Below are 20,522 nucleotides of genomic sequence, written 5' to 3'. Positions count from 1 at the left end.
TCTGGGCAATGGACCAAGGTTTCGGATTAATGGGACTGTCTAGTGATGGTTTCCAAAGTGATTGTAGATGACCTACAGTAGTTTACAAAAGAGAATCTCTTAAAAGCAAAGCACTTCAATGTACCAACAATTCATGTGACAATAACGGATTCCTCAATGGTAGGTTGTGGGAGGGGGGAGCGGCATTGTCAGGAACACATGACGCAAGGTACGTGGAAACGGACAAACTACACAACACATAAACCTCCTAGAGCTCTTGGTGATAAAGATGGCACTGCTATCTTTCCAGACAAGGCTATGCATGCAAGAAGAGCATGTTGATCAACACAGACAACACCACAGCTATGGCATACATAAACTTGGAGAATACGTTCTCAAATGCTTAACTCTAGCACAGGAGTGCTCCTACATTCTGTCCCCTTTCCTCCATACTTGTGGGACATTAAGTCCTTTGGGACGGGACCAGAGCTTTTTGTAGCATCATACGAAAGTTTGCTTTTATTTTTATGTCATGGGACTGAGCGCTTGCGTGGCCCAGGCTCTGCCTCTCCAAGCACCGCCTCAGGGCCTCGCTCCTCAGTCCACTTTTCTGCACATTCGGGTTCGGATGCTCTAGCACCAGCGGGTAATTTTCACCCACCCTTTTTCCTTCTGTCAAAACTGGGTTTTGTGGTCTTTTGCGTCCGTGTATGCTGAGTGGTAGTGTGAGAAACCAAAGGGTGTCTCTCCTACTAGTCCCCGGGGACTCAGGTGGCCATGGCACGGTCATCGCCTTTAGATCCAGACCCTTGGGGTGGACCAGGGCAGGAGGATCACCTGGATGAGGGTTCTTCTGGAAGTGGGTGTGAGGCAACCTATGGTGAGATGCCCCCCCTTTTCCTGTACCCATGCCTGATTCCATTTTTTAGGATTCTCCAATGTCCCAACTCCTACCCTTTTCACAAACACTGGGCCAAGGAAGAGGGCCACTGAGAATAAAGAGGATAACGCTTGGACATCTCACTGGACATGTCCCGCTAATCTGGTCCAACCAAGTCGGGCACTTGACTTTAGATCAGATACCCAATGAGCAAGGTGGACCATGAGAAGGAGCAGAACATCTGGGGTGAAAATTGGAGCAGGTCGACCGATCGAGGGACTAGTGCAACGGATAAGGAAATTCCCAAAGATAACTGTAGAAGGTTGTTGCTACTGGGAAACCATAAAGGGTACTTGACGAAAGCCAAATCGCAGACAACCAGAAAGCTGCTTTGTGTTTCAAGGACGCCACTGACACTCCCGGGTGAACAACCGTTGGGGAGGCATTGCTAGCCTGTGGTATTAACCTTAACTCGTGAATCAAACCCACAGAGACAAGAAAGGAACGTGCACACCCGGTGAGTTGGTGAAAGACATGAAAGGTCGGTTTATGTCAAGAAAAGATTAAGCCACAACAGTATTTCTGATGTTTGTTAATCTGCTTAGAATCACATGCTGTGCATAGGTCCGACATCCAGTGGTCACTGCGGAGTATTGCATTTTGTTTTTCGTAGTCGAAAAGGGGACGTCGACAAGGCGTGTCTGTAACACTATCCCTATAGTGACGTGCGTTGTACCCACAATCCCTCACGCGTCGAGGTCCCTCAGATTGTTTTTTTCCGCCCAGTTTCTGGTCGCCTTTCGCGGAGCTCCTAGAGAGACATTGCTATACTTGCCACGGACCTCGGTCCTTTTGTAATAACTTAATATACTGATAACGATCCCTCCCCCTCGACGTTAGCTGTGAAGCTGTTTCTCCGCTGAACTGATTTTCGACGGAGAGGAAGAGCGGAGGAGATCCTTCGGCGCTGCCGAACACGTGGCCTGGCCTCGACGGCCAACTTGCAGTAGGGAGAGTGGGGGTTAAAACTTTGTCTCTTCTCTTTGAGAATGTCTTTCTTTCCCTTGGGGTTGTTATCGCCAGCTATTATTGCCTCAGCTATGGAGAGGACACCATTTAAGTTTTGCCCACGCTGCAGGGGCAAATATACTTGGAAAGATAAGCACAAGCTCTGTAATCGTTGCTTACCCCTCGATCACATAGAGAACAGCTGCGCAGCCTGCAAGCTCTTAAAGAACGTAGGGTTAAGAGGTGGGCGGACTACGCAATGTCGAAGTCAGTTTCCTCACCCGCTGCCGCTGTTACTGAAAGTGACGAGGAGTGCGATAACTCGACGTCCGTTACGGAAGTCATGAACCCCCAGAAGGAGCGCTCCCGCTCCTCGTTGTCCGTCCCCGGCCCCGACGGGCTCGGCTCACGCCCTGCTTATGGGGATGAACACCCCGGCGACAAGGACGCACACAAACCCCATAAGGCTAAACACACTACCCACGGCTCTTCTTCGTCGAGAACGAAGGATCCATCAGCGCCGAAGGGGACGCAGGGCACTCCGGCGTCTACCGCAGACCGTAAAGGTCACAAGCCCCACCCGCAAACGCAGCCGCGACCAGCGATTGGGCTTCCATCTAACACGGGCGCTACCCCAAAAACATCCGACGCAACGCTCCATAGAGCGACCGTCGAGGTACAACGCGCAACGCACACAACGTCGACACCAGAGCCCTCGACGGACAAAATCGTGGTCGAGAGCCTAGCGAGAATTGTCGCCGAAGACAAACTTACGCGGACGACGAAACAAACGTCGAATACCGCGTCGAAAAAACATAAAAGTAGCCAGGAACTGCCCCTTTCTCCAAAGGACGCTTCCAAATTACCTGAAGGCTTTTCAGAAGGAGACGGGAACCTCTCGTCGACGTTGTGGGAGCGTTAGAAACGTTTCGAAGGCGAAAACACTAATTTCCCCCCTCTAGACTATTCATGGGTACCCCATGAGACCCTTGAAAGACTCCATTCTTGCATGGAGAAAATGGAAAGGTTTCTAGGAAACCAAGACCCACCCACTCACAAAAGACAAAGAGAATGGCCACAGGATGACCCTAGAGTCAAGATTCCTAGGCTGGTTGACCTCACTGAGGAGGAGCTATACCTCCAAGAAGATGAGGAGTGTTTGGGTGGAGAAGAAGAGGTAGAACTTGAGGAAGAGGGGTTCGAAGAAGATCCTTACACCACTGCTACAGGGTTTGAAGAGGATACAGCTACCTCGCAGCCCTGGCATTCACCGTCAGTGCAGCCTTGGCAATCCCCATCAGTACATTCAGACCCTGATGCCTTTCTCCCTTCTCCTCTCAAGGATTCACATGGGAACTCGTCTCCCATAGATGACCAACCTTCACTTAATGCACTATTGCGCAAGGCAGCAGCGCATTTTGAGATTGATACAGGGGAAACTCTTCCAGACATTGACTTTGTAGAAAAAGTCATCAAAGAAAAAGCCCCTGTTAGCCAATCTATTCCACTCCTGGCTTCTATTAAAAGAAGAATTTCTCCTTCCCTTACTAACCCAGCTTTAGTAAGAGGGGTCAACCCTAGAATAGGAAAGCTCTTCAGCCCTTCATCCTCTGACCCTTTATACATCAGAGGACACTCTATTCCGGACTCCCTTGTGGTTACAAACACAAGAAAAAGAGCAGGGGTGCCACTATCCACTAGTGAAGCACCTCCAGACAAAGAAGGCAAAAAACTCTACGCACTGGGGAAGAGAATCACGACCTCCGCCGCCTTCTCTACTAGAATTGCTAATAACAACTCACTTTTAGCTAGCTACGCAGATGCACAGTGGAACAAGCTGCGCAGCGAAGCAGAGGAAGCACCTGAACCTCTGCGTTCTCGCCTGCTAGCTATAATATCAGAGGGCACACTGGTAAACCAGGGCATCGTTCAGAACTCCCTAGATGCTGCTGAGACGGCTGGCCGCTCCCTAGTGCAGGGAATACTTCTCAAGCGCCACGTTTGGCTACGCAATTCAGGTTTTAAGCCCGAAACCCAAGCCTCCCTCATAAATAAACCCATTGAACAGACACATCTGTTTGGGAAAGCAGTAGATGAGGCCCTAGAACATGCTAAAAAAGAGTTTGATACCATCAAGACTCTTGATCAAATTTCTAGGCCCCCTAACAGGCGAGGCTATGGTAATAAACGCTCCTTTCGTGGCCAAAGACAGCAGCAGAACCAACAACAACAATATTACTCTGGCTCCAACTGGCCCACTAACCAGGGTAACACCCAGTTCAGTCAAAGAGGCCAACGCCGTGGCAAAGGAAGAGGTTGTGGCTCCAGCCCCAGAGGTTCCACGCCCAATACCAGCAAATGACCCGAAAATTCGGGTCCCCTCCCATGCATCACCGGTCAGGGGCCGGCTAACATCGTTCCTTTCAGCATGGGAGGGAATCACGTCAGACCGTTGGGTATTATCCACCATAGCCCACGAATACTGCATCGAGTTCAACGGTTCCCCGAAGTACAAACCCCCACGGAACCGACGCATGACACCGCAACACCTCTCCATTCTTCAAGAGGTGGAAGAACTACTGAAGAAAGAAGCTATAGAGCCCGTCCCCCTATCACAGGTAACAGAAGGTATTTATTCAGTGTACTTCCTTGTACCCAAAAAGGACTTAACCATGCGCCCTGTATTAGATCTGCGCCCAGCGAACATATTTGTCAAACCCCAAAAGTTTTGTATGGTGACCTTACAGGAGGTAATCCCACTGTTATCACAAGGGGATTACATGACAACACTGGACATGAAAGATGCATACTTTCATATTTTAATGTTGACATCGCACAGAAAATACCTCAGGCTCAAAATAGAGGACAAACACTACCAGTTCAGAGTACTACCCTTCGGGATAGCATCTGCACCAAGGGTATTCACGAAAGTACTGGCAGTGGCAGCGGCCCACCTGCGCAGATTATCCATCCCGGTATACCCTTACCTCGACGACTGGCTCATAACAGGGGATTCTTACGAAACATGCTTCTCCAATACCCAAAAGACTGTAGACCTTTTGTCCCAACTGGGCTTCTCCATCAACGAAAAGAAGTCCAGCTTAGACCCCAGCCAAACCAAACAATTCCTAGGGGCTCTAATTCGAACAAAGGACGGCCTCGTATTCCCCTCCAACGAGAGGGTCCAAAACATGCTGTTTCAAATTCCCTATTATGTAGCAGGCCGAGAGGTGACGGTACGCAAAGCAATGCGCTTGCTAGGGATGATGGCATCATGTATTTATTTGGTACCTCACGCGCGCCTGCGCATGCGCCCAATGCAAGAGTGGCTCTACAGCCAGTGGTGTCAGGCCAGCGGACAATGGGACGATCTAGTGGTGGTCTCGCAGGCCTTGGTTCTCTCGCTACGGTGGTGGACAAAAGAAAACCTGTTATTAGGGAAAACTTTTGCCACACCCGCAGTGGAAGCCACTCTAACCACAGACGAATCCCTTACAGGATGGGGGGGCTCACCTATCCCATCAGACGGCCCACGGAGTTTGGACTCCGAGCTTAGCATCCAAGCATATAAACCTGCTGGAACTACTAGCGGTGTTCAAAGCACTGAAAGCCTTTCAGAAACAGCTACAGGAAAAGACAGTGATGGTCCTCACAGACAGCACCACAGCCATGTACTACCTCAACAAGCAAGGAGGCACTCACTCTCCAGGACTGTCCAAACTGTCCCAGAATATATGGAAGTGGGCTCTCAGACACGACATGTTCCTACTGTCACAACATGTACCAGGGGAACTCAATCTTTTAGCAGACAAACTCAGCAGAGACTTCCCCCTGCCCGGAGAGTACGAATGGCAATTACACAAAGACATCGTCTTAGACGTCTTCACTCAATGGGGATTCCCGGAAATAGACCTGTTCGCAACTCGGGAAAACTCACAATGCCAAAGTTACGCCTCCAGGTACCCCCAGAACCAGTCCAAGGGGAACGGTCTGTCGATTCTATGGTCAGGGAAATTTGTTTACGCCTTTCCCCCGACTCCCCTTCTCAACAAAGTGGTGCACAAGATGCATCAGGAGCAGGTGACAATGATACTAGTGGCCCCAATGTGGGCCCGGCAGCCATGGTTCGCTCACTTGATGGAGATGTCCCTATCTCCCCCAGTGAAACTTCCCTGCCCGTACAACATGCTGTCACAAGACAAGGGCAAAACACTGCATCCATGCCCTCAGACCATGAACTTAGCAGCCTGGCTCCTGAGATCATAGAATTTGGACATTTACAACTCCCACAGAGATGTATGGACATCCTCAGGGAAGCCAGAAAACCTAATACTCGACACTGCTATTCTAGCAAATGGAAAAGATTCGTTATCTGGTGTAGAGGTACTAGCCTCAACCCAGTTGACTGCTCTCCTACTGACATTATTCTATACTTGACCCATTTACTGGATTCAGGTTTAGTGTTCAATTCCATTAAAGTCCACCTAGCGGCACTTTCTGCATACACCACTTCCCAACTTAAAGTGTCGTGGTGGAAGATACCAGTTATCAAAGCCTTCATGGAGGGGGTAAAGAGGATACACCCTCTGATAGCTAACCCAGCTCCCGGATGGGACTTAAATGTGGTACTTTCCAGACTCATGGGCCCTCCCTTCGAACCCATGCACAAGGCAACTCTTAAAGATATCACCCTTAAGACTGCTTTCCTAATAGCTATCACCTCCATTAGGAGAGTAAGTGAACTACAGGCTCTTTCTATACTAGACCCCTTCGTAACAGTTCACAAAGATAAGGTGGTTCTACGCACACACCCAAGGTTTGCACCTAAATTCATCTCGAAATTTCATGTAAACCAAACTATAGAACTGCCAACGTTCTTTCAAAACCCTTCCAGCTCGGGAGAAAAAAGTCTGCATACACTAGATGTACGCAGAGCTGTCATGTTCTACATGGAAAGAACCAGACCACTGAGAAAGACTAATCAGTTCTTTGTCTCGGTGGCAGCAGGAAGAGAAGGAGATGCGGTCTCAAAATCCACTATATCTAGATGGATTGTTCAATGCATCACTCTGTTACACTCTTGCTAAGAGAGAACTACCCTTCAAGCCAAGAGCACATTCCACTCGAGGCACGGGGGCTTCCATAGCATTCATTGCAAATGTTCCCCTTGAGTCCATCTGCAAAGCGGCAACCTGGAGTTCTGTGCACACATTTACAAAACACTATTGTCTAGATGCACACTCTAGATCTGATTCCCAGGTTGGGCAGGCAGTATTAAGACATCTTTTCTCTACTGTTCCTTCTCATAACCCACCGCCAACTCCGGGTACTGCTCGCTAGTCTATGCACAGCATGTGATTCTAAGCAGATTAACAAACATCAGAAGACAATGCATTACTTACCGTAAAAGCATTTCTGATGGTTGTATCTGCTTAGATTCACATGCGCCCACCCTTCCTCCCCGCTCGGATGGAAGGAACATAGACATCCTTTTATATATATTTCTCTCTTTTCTGTACTCCCTCACGTCTAGAAGGCTCCCTCAGGGCAGAAAAATACAAACAGAGGGACCTCGACGCGTGAGGGATTGTGGGTACAACGCACGTCACTATAGGGATAGTGTTACAGACACGCCTTGTCGACGTCCCCTTTTCGACTATGAAAAACAAAATGCAATACTCCGCATTGACCACTGGATGTCGGACCTATGCACAGCATGTGAATCTAAGCAGATACAACCATCAGAAATGCTTTTACGGTAAGTAATGCATTGTCATCTCACAAGTGAACCAGGGTTGAACTTGAACTTTTAAGTGGCAGATAACTGTGGAGCCAGCGATACAGAGTAGCAGAGTTGTCTGGCCAAAGTGAGTAGCCCACCCGAAGCCTCAGCAAAATGTTTTGTTAAGTGAAATAACTTTGAAATGCGTAATGGTCAAGATTAACCCCGGCAAAAGGGAAGTTAAAAGGTGAATTCTTGAAGAGAGATTTCTTTGAACTTTTGTGCTTATGGTACTGAACTACTAAGACCAAGAGGCACTGGGTCAAATAACAGTGTGAGCTGAAGAGTCGAAGTGGTCCTGCGGAGGTCTATAGTAAAAGCCTTGCACATTCAAAAGTCTTTGACATCAGTGAAAGGTCCGAGCCAGATTGAGGAAGACCGGAAGTGTGTTAAGTTAGGGGAAGGGAACCCCTGCAAGTGCTGCGATTGCGAGGTCCGAGCCTGAGGGAGGTAGACCTACATGAACTTTTTGTTGAACTGTGAAAGAACTTTTGGAACGCTGGAATAAGTGACTTTAACGTGGTAGGCCAGGCGGGGCTTGATCCATGTTTTGAACTGCCTTTGTTTTGAGAAACTGCGTCTGAGTATGTCATTCTGTCTACGGGGGCCGCCTTACTCCGTGCTGTCCAACTTTGGGAGGAGAGCGGAGTCCGCCTCTTTGATCCTTTGTTATAACACTGATTTTCCTTTGCATACATATTCCCCATTACACACCTTTTGCATGGGTGATGGGGCAGGCATTAGGTTTTGCTATTCTAGGCAATTTTGTTTTGACAAAGGCTCACTAGGACTGTGTTTTCTTTATTATTTGATGGTAGGGACTACTCCCATCATAGCTATAGGACAAAGCAGGAGTTTTTCCAAACATTGAAAATTGAGTAAAGGTTTTGAAACTTGTACCTCTTGTGTCGGTGTCATTCTTGTGATACCATGCCTCAGTAGTCTGTTACTCTGCATCAGATCCTCAAGCACTCTGCTTGAAGTGCCTCAGCCAGGATCACAGGTGGGATGGGTGCTTTGCTTGTGACGCACTTTCAGCCCGGGCACTCACTCGACGTCTTCAATGCTGGGAAGAAGTCTTCCATCAGGTAGTGCCAGAGCACATTCAGGAGTTTGTCTCAATGAAGAAACATCGACTGGTAAGTGAATTCCTTTTCAGCGTACTCCGGGCTGGTGGTTCCTCTACAGGGGTCCCCGTTGGCCACACCCTAGCGCTACCGGGACTTGTCCCAAGTCCCATGGGGCTACATTGGGGAACCTCTGAGCTAGCTCCAGTATCCAACTTGGGACTAAAGCTCATACCGTCAAAGCAGAGGTCCCCCATTTGGGGGGGTAAAGTGGCTTCCAAGAGGTTCTCTCTAGAAGGGCTAAAAGTTAACACCAGAAAGGTCTTCTATAGCGTCTTTAGCACCAAACGATCATCCCACGTCTACTCGCTGCGTTGCTTTGACGTGATCCATCTGGGTCTTTCCTCAGAACTAGTTTAGATGGAGACCCCGTCACCCCTAAAGTGGAGTGGTTGGCAGCTACTTGGATGTCTTTACCACCAGCTCTCTGCCAATCACCTCTACTTTGTAATTGTTTATACAGCCCTTATACATAGGTGGAGTGCTTCAGAGCGCTTGAAGGCGGGAAGGGAACACAGAAATCATTCTCAGGCCTTGAAGTTTCTGAATTATCTAAAACTAAAAAACTAGCCTACTAGACCTGACCGCATTTCTCCTAGTGCAAGTGTATGAAGTGTTACAGTTGCAACTAAGTTAGGGAGGGGGACAGAAAAAGGGGGGGCAAGAGACAGGACAGACTAACTTAGTAGTCTTAGTACATTTAGGTCATGCATGCACACAGAGGTGTCGGGAAGAGGTGGTGGGGGCGGGGTGGGGGACAAACACATTCCGTCCAACAGGGCTCTGGGTTAAGTGCAGAGAGGTTTTCTTGCTCAATAGCAGTATGCTGAACATACTGCAATGGCCCGGAGGCAAGTGCAAAGACTGGCGGGTGGGGCCTGGGACCTTTAAGGCTCTGGAGTTGAACCAGGCAACCTGTCGGCAAAACTGAACCGAGTTGGGGAGAGGTAGGAGGGTGGAAGAAAAAACGGAGGTTAGCAGGGGAGAGGGAGGGAGAAGAGGAAGGTCTTGAGGAGTTTCCGGAACTTAAGGTGCTTCGGCTCAAGACATAGGCAGGGAGGCTGTTACAGAGGGGGAGGCACCTGCAGAGGATAAAGATCTTTACTGTATAATGTGGATTTATGGACCATCTCCACAGAATCTTGGTCCAGGCCTACCCCACACACCCCTGTCATGATTCCTGCCCCTCATGTCCCCAGCCCTCCAAGATGTCAGGCTGGAGCCAGGCCACAATCACTTACATGGCCCTAAAGTGCCTCTCCATCCCTCCATAGACCCACTTGGAGTCAGACTTGGCGCTTGTGGCACCAGGCTCACTCACTCCCATAGGATAACATTGGGGATTGGACTTGTAGTGCATTGATGGGGACAAGATGGATGCCCCCACATATTTCGGTTCCCAGAACTGCATGTGCAGTCTAGTCTTTTGGGTGTGGTTCAGCCCAGAGACGCCTGGGATACCCAGAGACTATTTAAGCCACGCCCAGGCTGAGAAACGTGCTTTGCGTTTTCTGCACCTGCAGCGTGACACTCGCCGTGTACGGATCGGTCTCCAGTAGGCCTGCATCTTTCTTCTGCGCTCAGCTCTTGCAAGAACACAGTTAGGAACAGCCTTACCTTGCGGCGCTTCTGCCCATCATTCATCGCTCCTTGTGTTCTGTGGGCATCTTCGGCGGTGTCATTCCCATCCCGGCACGCTGCTTCCTGAGGAAAAGGGAAAAGAACTGAAAAAAGGCATAAGTAAGCATTCCGCAAATCTTCGCTTATTTTTAAAGACTTTTACAAGCTTTAAACGCTTACCTGAATCCCAGCCGCTCTGGGTGAACTCTGTCTCCGGAATTTCTCATCCATCTGCAAGAGAGAAAAGACACTCCAGGTTAGTGTGGAAACATCTAGAGGCGCCGCATATCCCGCTTACTCGCCGCATTTGTTCTTCACAACCGGCATCCACGCTGAAAACGTCGTGGCACCTAAAAGATACAGAAAAAGAACTCATTTCAGTACAAATACGAAGGGTCTCATCGCGCATCGTGCTCTCACTCACCTTCAGCGCTACTCATCTCAGCAACACGTCGCCATCCCCGGACGCCGGCCATCATCTATGGAAGGCGACGAATGAAGTTGGAGAACTGTTATATACTTACCTGTCTGACTCTTGCCAGTGAAGTAACTAGGCAGCAACGAGCCCGCATCAATCCACGCGCCCCTGCGCTGGAAGCAGGACGGAGATCACTTTCTTTTTTTAAACTTTGGTTTTTATTAGCATTTTGCAAAACATAAAAACAGAAAACGGGGCCTAACTGAAGCCCCCATCTCCCTCCCTTCCCCCTCCCTCCCCTCCTCCGTGTCCAATCCAAACATAACAGTAAAGAGACCAAACTTTCACATCTTTTCCTAGGTCTTTGAAGTGCCGCGACATGTGACCCATTCAGTTACTGGCTTGAAGCTGTCGCCGCCCCAGGTCGTGGGGACCCCTCCGTTTGGGTATTGTCCTTCACAGCGATGGTCACACACTGACCATCCGGGGGCACGATTTCAGAACTAGTGAACATCCCATCCCCATGTCTGCTGGACCCCATACCCTTCAGCGAGGAATGAGCACGAGTCATTGTTCACCAAGGCAGTCAGTTTGTACATCAGGAACATGGTCTTAAGTTTTTTTTTGTCCAGTCTTCTTTGGAAGGTGTTTCCGGGCTCTTCCACCTCTGGGCTAGGGCCACTCTGCCTGCTCTCAACATATCCCACATCCTTGGGTACCGGTGTATTTCTGCTTCCTCCGGGGGGAGGCCCAGCAACATGGTCAGCGGGTTGAGGGGTAGAGGGTCCTCGTTACCTCCGCTATCAAATCTCTCACTGATTCCCAATAGGTCTGTAACTTCGGGCATAGCCACCACATGTGACCTCTAGTCCCTCTCTGGCCACAGCCCCTCGGGCATTCGGGTGATACCCCTGTGAACATTTTCGAGAGTTTTGCCGGGTCCCTGTGCCACCCCTGCAGGATTTTAAAGTTGTGTTCCATATCCGAGGTGAAAAGATTGCCATGGAACGATATCCTGAAAATGCGAGCCCAGGCGTCCTGATATCTCCACCCCCACCAGATCGTTCCAAAAATCACGGAAACCTTGCCTAGCCTGGAGGTCATGGGTGTTTAGGACAGTGTACATACAGGATACCGCTCCCTTTCTAGAGGTTGCTGAGTCGCGGAGTTTCTTGAAGGGAGTTAGTTGTCTCCGCAGGTTAGGGCCCCATGCAGGGTCATTGAGGATGCCCTTGAGACGGAGGTAATCGAAAATGTAGAGGGTCCCACCTCCCACGCCTTCCCGGAGCTCCTCAGAATGCTCCCTCCCTGAACAGCTGGCCCGCCCATTGCAGTCCCGCATCAGACCAACTCTGGGATTGTCTAAACCCTCTGCTGCCCAATTTCGGGGGGGGGGGGGCACAAGGAGGTCATGGGGGACGGCCACGAAGAAAGATGTGATGTCCGGGGGCATTCCCTCCAAATGTCCCAGAGGACACCCAGGGTCGGGTGGGACAGTACTTGTTTCGGGATTGACCTGCGAGGGGCCCACAGGAGGTCAGACTTTTAGGGGGTGGACGTCCATGTCCTCTAGGTATGACAATATGTCCGTAAACCTTCCTTCATGTATTCTAGAAGGACCCGCAGTTGTGCTGCGTGGTAATACAATTGAAAATCTGGGAAACCAAAACCCCCCTCCTCTCTCGGGAGCATCAAGGTGGCCCTACCAATCTGCAGGTTTTTCCCCTGCCAGATGAAGTCCCGGACCCATAAATGTTTGAGCGGTTACCCGGGTAGGGAGGGCTGTGAAGAGGTATAAGAGCCGAGGCAGTATGTTCATTTGACTGCCGTCATCCGACCATACCATGAGAGGATCATTCCTCCCCATCTCCTCAAGTCAGAGGCGATCTCAGATAGCATGGGCTCATAGTTGGAAGACCCTAGTTTTGTTAAGTCCCTAGTGAGGAGAACCCCCAGGTATTTTATGGTGTTCTTGCCCACCGCTATCCCATAAAACCTAGCCTGGGGGGGGGGGTCCAGTACCGGGTCCACCAGGCGCATCGGAAGGAGGACAGACTTGGCGGTATTTATTTTCAGGCCTGAGAACCTCCCGAAGGAGCTGACCAGGGACAAGAGGGGCGGGATCGAAGAGCCCGGGTCCACTAGGTATGCTAGGATATCATCCGCAAACAGGGACAGCTTGAATTCCACCTCTCCCCTTCTAATACCCCTGATATCTGGGTGGGACCTAACCGCTAAGGCCAAAGCCTCCATCATGAGGACATGCAGAAGGGGGGGGGGAAAGAGTGCAGCCCTATCTAGTCCCTCGGGTGAGAGGGAAGGATTCCTACAGCACTCCGTTCACCTGGACCCTAGCGGTAGGGGCTCTGTAGAGGGCGGCGACCCAGCTCAGGATGTGCGTCCCAAAGCCCATTCGTTGGAGGAGGAGGGTCATGTATCTCCATTCTACTCTGTCGAAAGCTTTTTCTGAGTCCAGGGACAGAATGCATGCCTCGAGATTTGAGTTTTGGGCGAAATGAACCAAGTCTATCGTTTTGCGGATATTATCCGATCCCTGTCTGCCCCTAATAAAACCCACCTGGTCCCCGTGGACTAGCTTCTGCATTATCCCCTCCATCCGCCTGCCCACCACCTTGGCCAAGATTTTGACATCGATGTTAAGCAATGATATGGGTCGGTAGGACGAACACTCCCTCAGGTCTTTACCTTCCTTGGGAAGGACCACTATAATGGCTCCCATCATGGTGTCGGGGAGGGTGCCCCCTTCCAATACCGAGTTGAAAACCTTCGCCAGGTATGGAGACAGGGTGGATCGGAACCTCTTATAGAAATAAACAGAGAAGCCATCCTCCCCCGGGGAAGTCCCCACCTTCATCCCGCTGATCTCCTTCTCCACCTCCTCCTCGGTCACTCGGCCCTCCAGCCCCTCTGCCTGATCCCACGAGAGGGAGGGTATCTGTATGGAATCGAGGAACTCCTTAATATGGGCATCGCTGCCGTCATATTAGGAGGCATATAGTGACTCATAGTAATTACGGAAGGCTTTGGTTATATGGGGGGTGCCATAACCCAATGTACCCCCGCTGTCCCTCACTCCCTTCACCATTCTGCTCCTCTGGACCTCCCTCAATTTCCAGGCCAGGATCCTGTTTGACCATTTGGAGGCTTTTCTCCGTTTTATGGAGGAGTAGGTCTTTCAATTGGAGCCTGTAGTCCTCCAGGGAGACTACGCTGTCTCGCTCTAGGGTCTGTGCCGGGGAGCCCCTCGGTTGGAGGCACGCTATTTTTTTCCCTCAGAATCCTCTCCTGGGTCTCCCGTTCCCTCTTCTGTCGGGAACCAATTTTTATGAGCACTCTCCTTAGTGTCGCCTTGAAGGCGTCCCAGAGAGTGTGCGTTCCCACCTCCCCATTGTCGTTGAGCTCGAAGAACTCTGTGATGGCCTCCAGTACAGTCTGGGCATGGACCACGTCTCTCAAAATGGCGTTGTTACATCTCCAGTGTCCCCTCCGTTCTCTGCACCAGTCCCCTGCCAAGGTGGCCCTAACCAAGTCGTGGTCCGACCAGGGGACGGGGTCTATCCTGTAGCCCGCTCTGTGTGGTCGGAGTACCTCGTCCACAAGGATATAATCTATTCTGGAGAAGGCTTTGCGGGTGGAGGAGTAGTATGAGTAAGCGGGGGTCCCCACTCGGGGGGGGGGGGGGGGGGGGGGGGTGGAATGGTAACGTGTCCACCAAGTTCAGGTCATCATTCACCCTTTGGAAGCAGCGTGACGTGGCGTCACCAGCGGGTCTGGGGGTTTGGTGCATCTACCCGTTGTCTCTCTGGGTGGGTCTAGGATCATATTGAAGTCGCCTCCCACTACCAATGGGCCTTGGACGAAGGTTTTCAGCTTTTTCCCCACTCCCTCCCAGTATTCGGGGCATATACAACCGCCAGGGTTATGGGCGACCCCTGTAGGGAGCCTCGTACGAAGAGGTAGCGGCCTTCGGGGTCCCTTAGGAAGGAGTCTTTCTCGAACCCCGTCCGCCTAGCGATCAAAATTGCAACCCTTTTCTTTCCCTTGTGGCATGCATAGAATATCTCCTCCATTCCGCCACCCCACAGCCTGGGCTCCCTCCCCCTCGCCCAGTGTGTTTCCTACACAGAGTATGTCCAGCTTAGCCCTCCTAAACTGCCTACTGATTAGGGATCTTTTCGTGGGGGTGTTCAAGCCCCGCACATTCAGGGTTCCCACCCCTAGGGCCGGTCGGTCGTCGGCCATAGTCGCTGTCGCCTTTCCCCTTGGTCACCAGTGTCACATGGACGCTCCCTCCCTGCTTACTGTGTTTACTTGTTTGGACCTCTTTGAAACGTTTCCCAACATTCCCCCAACGCATTCCCCGCCCTAAAGACCCCAACTAGTAAACAAATCCCCCCCACCCCCACCCTCCCCGGCGTCAGCCATGTAGTTCTTCCATTCCTGGATTGTTGGCTGGACCACCAGCCGGTTCCTCTCGGCCAGGCGTCAGATCCCAAGCTTGATACCGTGAGCCCCCCCCTCCCCCCATCTCGTCGCTCCCCCGACCCTCTCAGTTTGGTTACTCTCCCAGGCCTTGGTTGATGCATCTCTCGGTTCCCACAGTAGTGATCCCCCCCCCCCCCCCATGCCCCCTTATACTTGCAGTTCAAGGGGGTGCAGCAAACCAGGCATCTCCAATATTTTTCTGTTTTCTAGACCCGATGATCTCTGTGGGGTCGCTGGTGTCACCCCTCCGAGTCGGCCCGGTCTTCCCCCATTAGTGTTGGTGGCGTGTTCAATTTCTTGAACTTCCTCGTGCCGGTTTTTCTCCTTCTGCAGTTGGGCTGCCGGGGGTGCCCCTGCTGAGCGCCTCCAGACCCACCGGTCCCCTCGGGGGGGGGGGGGGGGGGGTGGGTGCTTCCACATAGTCTTGAATAGCGCCCTTAATGTCTTCTTCGGTTACCAGCGTTGTGCGTTGGCCTGAATATTCAAAGGACAGGGAGAAGGGATATCCCCATCTGTAACGGACACCCTTCTCTTTAAGCTGTTGTGTCAGAGGACGGCACATCCTACGTTTGGCTAGGGTGTAAGCTGAAAGATCTTGAAAAATGGTGATCTGTGCGCTGTTATAGGTTATCGCCCCCGCCTTCCTCGCAGCCTCCTGAACTTTGGCTTTCTCCGTGTAATAGTGGAAGCGGGCTAGGACCGTTCTGGGCCCTCCGCTCTTCCCCCGGCCCTGTGCACCCGGTCAAACGTGAGTTCCGTCGTCATTTCTTCGGCAAACAAGAGGGTGATGATGTCTCTCACCACTCGGGTCAGCTCTCTCTCCGTTTCACCCTCCGTCTCCGGAATCCCAAAGAACCTTAGATTGTTCCGCCTTTCCCTGTTTTCGTAGTCGTCCATAATCCTGGCTCTCTCTTCGTCCCTCTTCTCCAGAGCCGCTAGCCGTGTGCCAAATTGGATTTCCTGAGATGTAGAGGACGATTGATAGTTTTCCACTTGTAGGACTCTATCCTCAATTTTGTCCACCCTTTGGTCCAGTTTCTCGAACTTCTGGGCAATGTCGGATTTCATTTCTCTGATCTCCTGAAGGATGGAGGCGAAGCCCTTTACCATTGTCATTGCGGGTTGGCCTGCGGGTTCCGTGTGGGCCATGGCTCTGGAGACGGTGGGGACCTCGGTCGTGTTTGCTGTTTCTTGGAAGCGAAATGTTTGTAGGGCCTTTTTCCAGCTCATGGGGTGTCGTTGATCCCTTGTTGCGGCGTCCGGGGGGCCCTAGGGGGGGAATGCCGTGCCACCCCAGGACCGTAGTGTGTCGCACCAGTGGGGTTTGTAGTTGATGGATTGTCCCCTGCGGGGGGGGTGGGGGATGCCCTCCAGGCGGGCACTCGCCCCGCCAACTGAGGACGGGGGCCTCTCACCTGGGTCGCGGACAGTTTGAGTTCAGGGTGGGCCGGGGGTGCGATGACGCAAAGGGCGCCGGAGGTGTGTGCTAGTTCTCTTGGGCGGCGTGATTGTGGGGTCTCCCTTCAGGGTTAGGGTGCCTATTGCCTCCCAGCTGCTTGGTGGATCGCGGCCCAGCGGGCCCCTGAGGTTATGCTGCGCTGACCAGTGGTCGAGTTGTTGGGGGTCTCCGTGGCGTGGGTTCTCGTCCTGATTAAAGATGGGGCGGCCCCCCAATCAGGCCTGATGAGCGGGAGGAGGCCTCCGGGCGGGCACACGCCCCACCAGGTCCTGGTGGGGTCCACACACCCAGGTCAACCTCCTTGGTTGGTTAGGTCCTGGCAGACTGCGGACGGGCACACGCCCCACGGGTTAGCACGGGGGCCTACACCTGCTGGAAGAAGCAGTGGGTAAGACCCCACTCTCCCTCCTATTCCTCCGCCCAGCTGCGCGGTATGCCCAGATTTGGGTGGTCTATGTAGGTGTGTTCCGCTATCCCGGGGACGTTCCGATGTGTGTTGCTCAGGTGGAGCTTACAGGATCAGGCTGTAACTCCCAATGGGGATGGGGTAGGCCCCCCAGGCGGGCACACGCCCCACCGACCGCCGTCGGGGGCCTCTCACCTGGGCGGTAGAGTTGCTGTCGTCTCCCAGGGGGTGTCCCCCCCCCCCCCCCCCCCCCCCCCGGGGTCCTCCACTGCGTAGCTGGGCCTAGCCCTGCCTTGTCTGCGAAGCACTGTGTGGAATCGAGATGGGATCCTGGCCGGATCCGTGCACTCCCTATGTGCTTCAGTCCTGTGCTCTGGATAGCCCTGTGTGAGGTGGCTACGTCGATGTCCTCCGCCCCCGTGGCGGGAGGGCCGGTCCGCCACTCATCTGGGGCGCTGCGGTGTAGCGAGGTTCCTTTCCTGGGCCGCCGTACAGTGGGACTCGGGGCCGGGTCGGGGGGGAAGGCAGATCCTTTTGTTTGTGGTCAGGTGGGGGGGGCCGTTACCAGCCCTCCTCCGGGGAGTGTCTCTCCCCCAGCACTCGCTTCTCACCCCTGGGACCGGGGGAGGCACGGGCAGTCCTCGCAGCCCTCCCAGTATGGAGGCCTCCTCTGGGGTTGCGGTCCTCCGCCCCCCGGGCTCCGATCCTTGTGTGCCTCTCCTCCGGCGGGGTCTGGGGACTCGGGCTGGGCCGGAGGGACAGCCTATCCCTCTGTGTGTAGTCGGGAAGGGGGGGGGGTGCCGCCGGTCCCCCTCCGGGGGGGCGTCCCTCCACCGGCGCTCGCCTCGCACCCCTGGGGCCAGCGGGGGGTGCGATCCGCAGCCTTCTCGCCGCGGAGGCTACGGTTCCCAAACTCCGGTTCCACGTGGAGTTAGGCGCCTGTTACTTCACGCGGGGGCGTCACAGGGAGGGTGGGGGTGGATTAGACGCTCCTGCCTGCGGTATGCTCGTTCGGGGGGGGGGGTGGGCTCAATCCCCAAAAAAAGGCCTGGCCTCAGCAGGAACTCCGCAATCAGGCAGCCATTGTCTGTGCGCCCCCTGGTGGCCTCCGGAGATCACACTTTCCAAGAAAACAAGGTGAGCTGTGGATCAAAGGGAAGGGTTGGACCCCGGGGAAGAAGGGGTTCAAGCACAGAGACAATAGTAGAGTTAAACTCTACCAATCCTGTGTTTCAGGCCCAGTCTCCAGTTGAATAGCCTCCAGCGAAGCATTTGAGGTCGTAAGAGGTCAGAACAGGCTGAGTGACGTCCCCGTGGATACCAGGTGACCATTACACCCCCTGCCCCCCTACTCCCCAACAGCGGAGACCACACTAGTCTGAAGATGCTTTCTTTCATAAGTTCCACACACAAATTTATTCAGGTCCTATGAGGGAGTACTTCAAGGGCATTTTCGAGAAGATCATTCTTAGATCTCTGGAAATCCCTAATCCTCATTGTCCTCCCATTCCACTCCCGGTGGAGCAACAAGCTCCTCCACCATTGCCTCAGGCTGCAAAGCCTTGCATGGTTTGTTCTGTCGGGATCCTGATCCCCCTCCGGCACTGGATCTTAAAGAGACTGCAGCTCCTGATCTAACCGAGGAAGGAGGAGAGATCCTGTGTCGGCAACAGCCTTTCACGACAGGCTTATAGACCTGATGGAATTCCCTCAAACCCCTTTTCCCTGACCCTCCACCTTCAGAGGGAGAAGTGCTGGCCTGGGCCCAATGCATCAAGAGGTCAGTGGCTGGGCGGTGCATGAATGTGGATAAGCCTTTAAAAAAGAGGTCTTCCGATTGGCCACCAGGGGGCGCACGGATGAGTCCTAACTCTGCCTGGCGCTCGAACAAGGGGAGAGAAAGCAGGACAGAAGAGGGCAGTTGGGAGGAGGTGTGAGGAAAAGAACAAAAAGACCCACGCATCCCCGCGACTGGCTACAATACAACCAAGGCCCAAGGCGCGCCTGATCAGTTAGCCAAGGAATCCTCTGAATCCCCCAACCCCAATTGAACCACTCCAGGGGTACTATATACCTACACTGGACTAATTGACATACCTATTGAACACAAGACACTCAAGCCACCTCCAGGTGGGATATTAAGGCCCCCCCCCTCCCAGCCTCTCCCCCCCCGACCCATGCAATCGGGCAGGGGAATACATCAAGAGCGTAAGACAATAGCGGAGGAGACTGCCCCATTCCACTCCTGCAGTCTCTTCAGCTACCAAGTAGCACAGACCAGGCATAAGGCCATAACCAACGGAAGACAGAAGGCCATTGGCCACAAACGCTGCTTCCTGAATCCCTCGAGACGGGGAGCTCATTTGGGACCCCCACGGCCCAACGAACGAATCCCCCACAATCAGAAAGAGCTGTTGGTGACCCCAGTGCACAAGTGCATCCTTCGCACTTCTTACTCATCATTAAGAGATGCAGAGTTCCTGATCCTTATCCCCTAATATGGATCAAATTGATGTTGCGTGTGAACACTGCATTATAAAGGGTTGGGTCCCCTACCCAAGGGCGTGTGACTCCTCTACCCCAGTCTTCACCCCATTAACAGACCATATCAACAATCTTTCAGAGGCATCAAAGACCCCATGAACATAAAAGAAAAGCTAGCTACATTTGCCTACACCTCACCGCTCCTGGATAACTGCAACCCCCAACATGGCAAACAAAGGCAACACGACAAGCGAAGCGGCGGCCACCAAAAGAGACCTCGCTGCCTTATTGGGTGAAATTAAAAATATGGGCGGCGCCAGCATTGGCTGCAAAGTAGACAAGATCACGCACCACTTGGACAGCATGGAAGAAAGGCTGGAGAGTGTAGAGAACAATCAAGCTTCCATAGATACCCTGGAGGTACAGCTGACCAACAGATAACAGAGCTGGAACAGCGGGAAGAGAACTTCAAACTCAAACTTGATGACTTGGAAAATCGGGAAAGACGGAACAACCTGAGAATTTTTGGTGTCCCAGAACGAGAAGGGGAGACGGACAGCGACCTGAGGAATAATCTTCATGACATCATAAAACTTCTAGTAGCTGATGATGAAATCGACAAGCCCAAAACAGAGAGGATACACAGAGCCGGAGGTCCCCCGGGTAGGCCAAGATCTGTACTCGCACAATTCCATTGTTTTCAGGACAAGACTAGGATCCTCAAAAGAGTAAGGGGCAGTGACTCGATCACCCTAGGGGGTGCCCAAATCTCAATATATCAAGATCTATCGTCTGACGCTGTCACTCCGGTGGATGTGCGGACCCCTAACCAGACATTTGAAAGAATGAACAT

General features: G+C 52.5%; 1 protein-coding gene across 2 annotated transcripts in view; it reads left to right on the top strand.

The window, feature by feature from the left end:
* The window catches only part of SMARCC1 (SWI/SNF related BAF chromatin remodeling complex subunit C1), a 1,286,593-nt gene that overhangs the window by 42,584 nt on the left and 1,223,487 nt on the right, over positions 1 to 20,522 (top strand). The gene's annotated exons all lie outside the window — the stretch shown is intronic.

This window comes from Ambystoma mexicanum, chromosome 2p (assembly GCF_040938575.1).
Source record: "Ambystoma mexicanum isolate Mex_15411 chromosome 2p, UKY_AmexF1_1, whole genome shotgun sequence".
In the NCBI taxonomy this organism is placed as follows: Eukaryota; Metazoa; Chordata; class Amphibia; order Caudata; family Ambystomatidae; genus Ambystoma; species Ambystoma mexicanum.
This window is presented reverse-complemented; position numbering and strand designations above follow the sequence as displayed.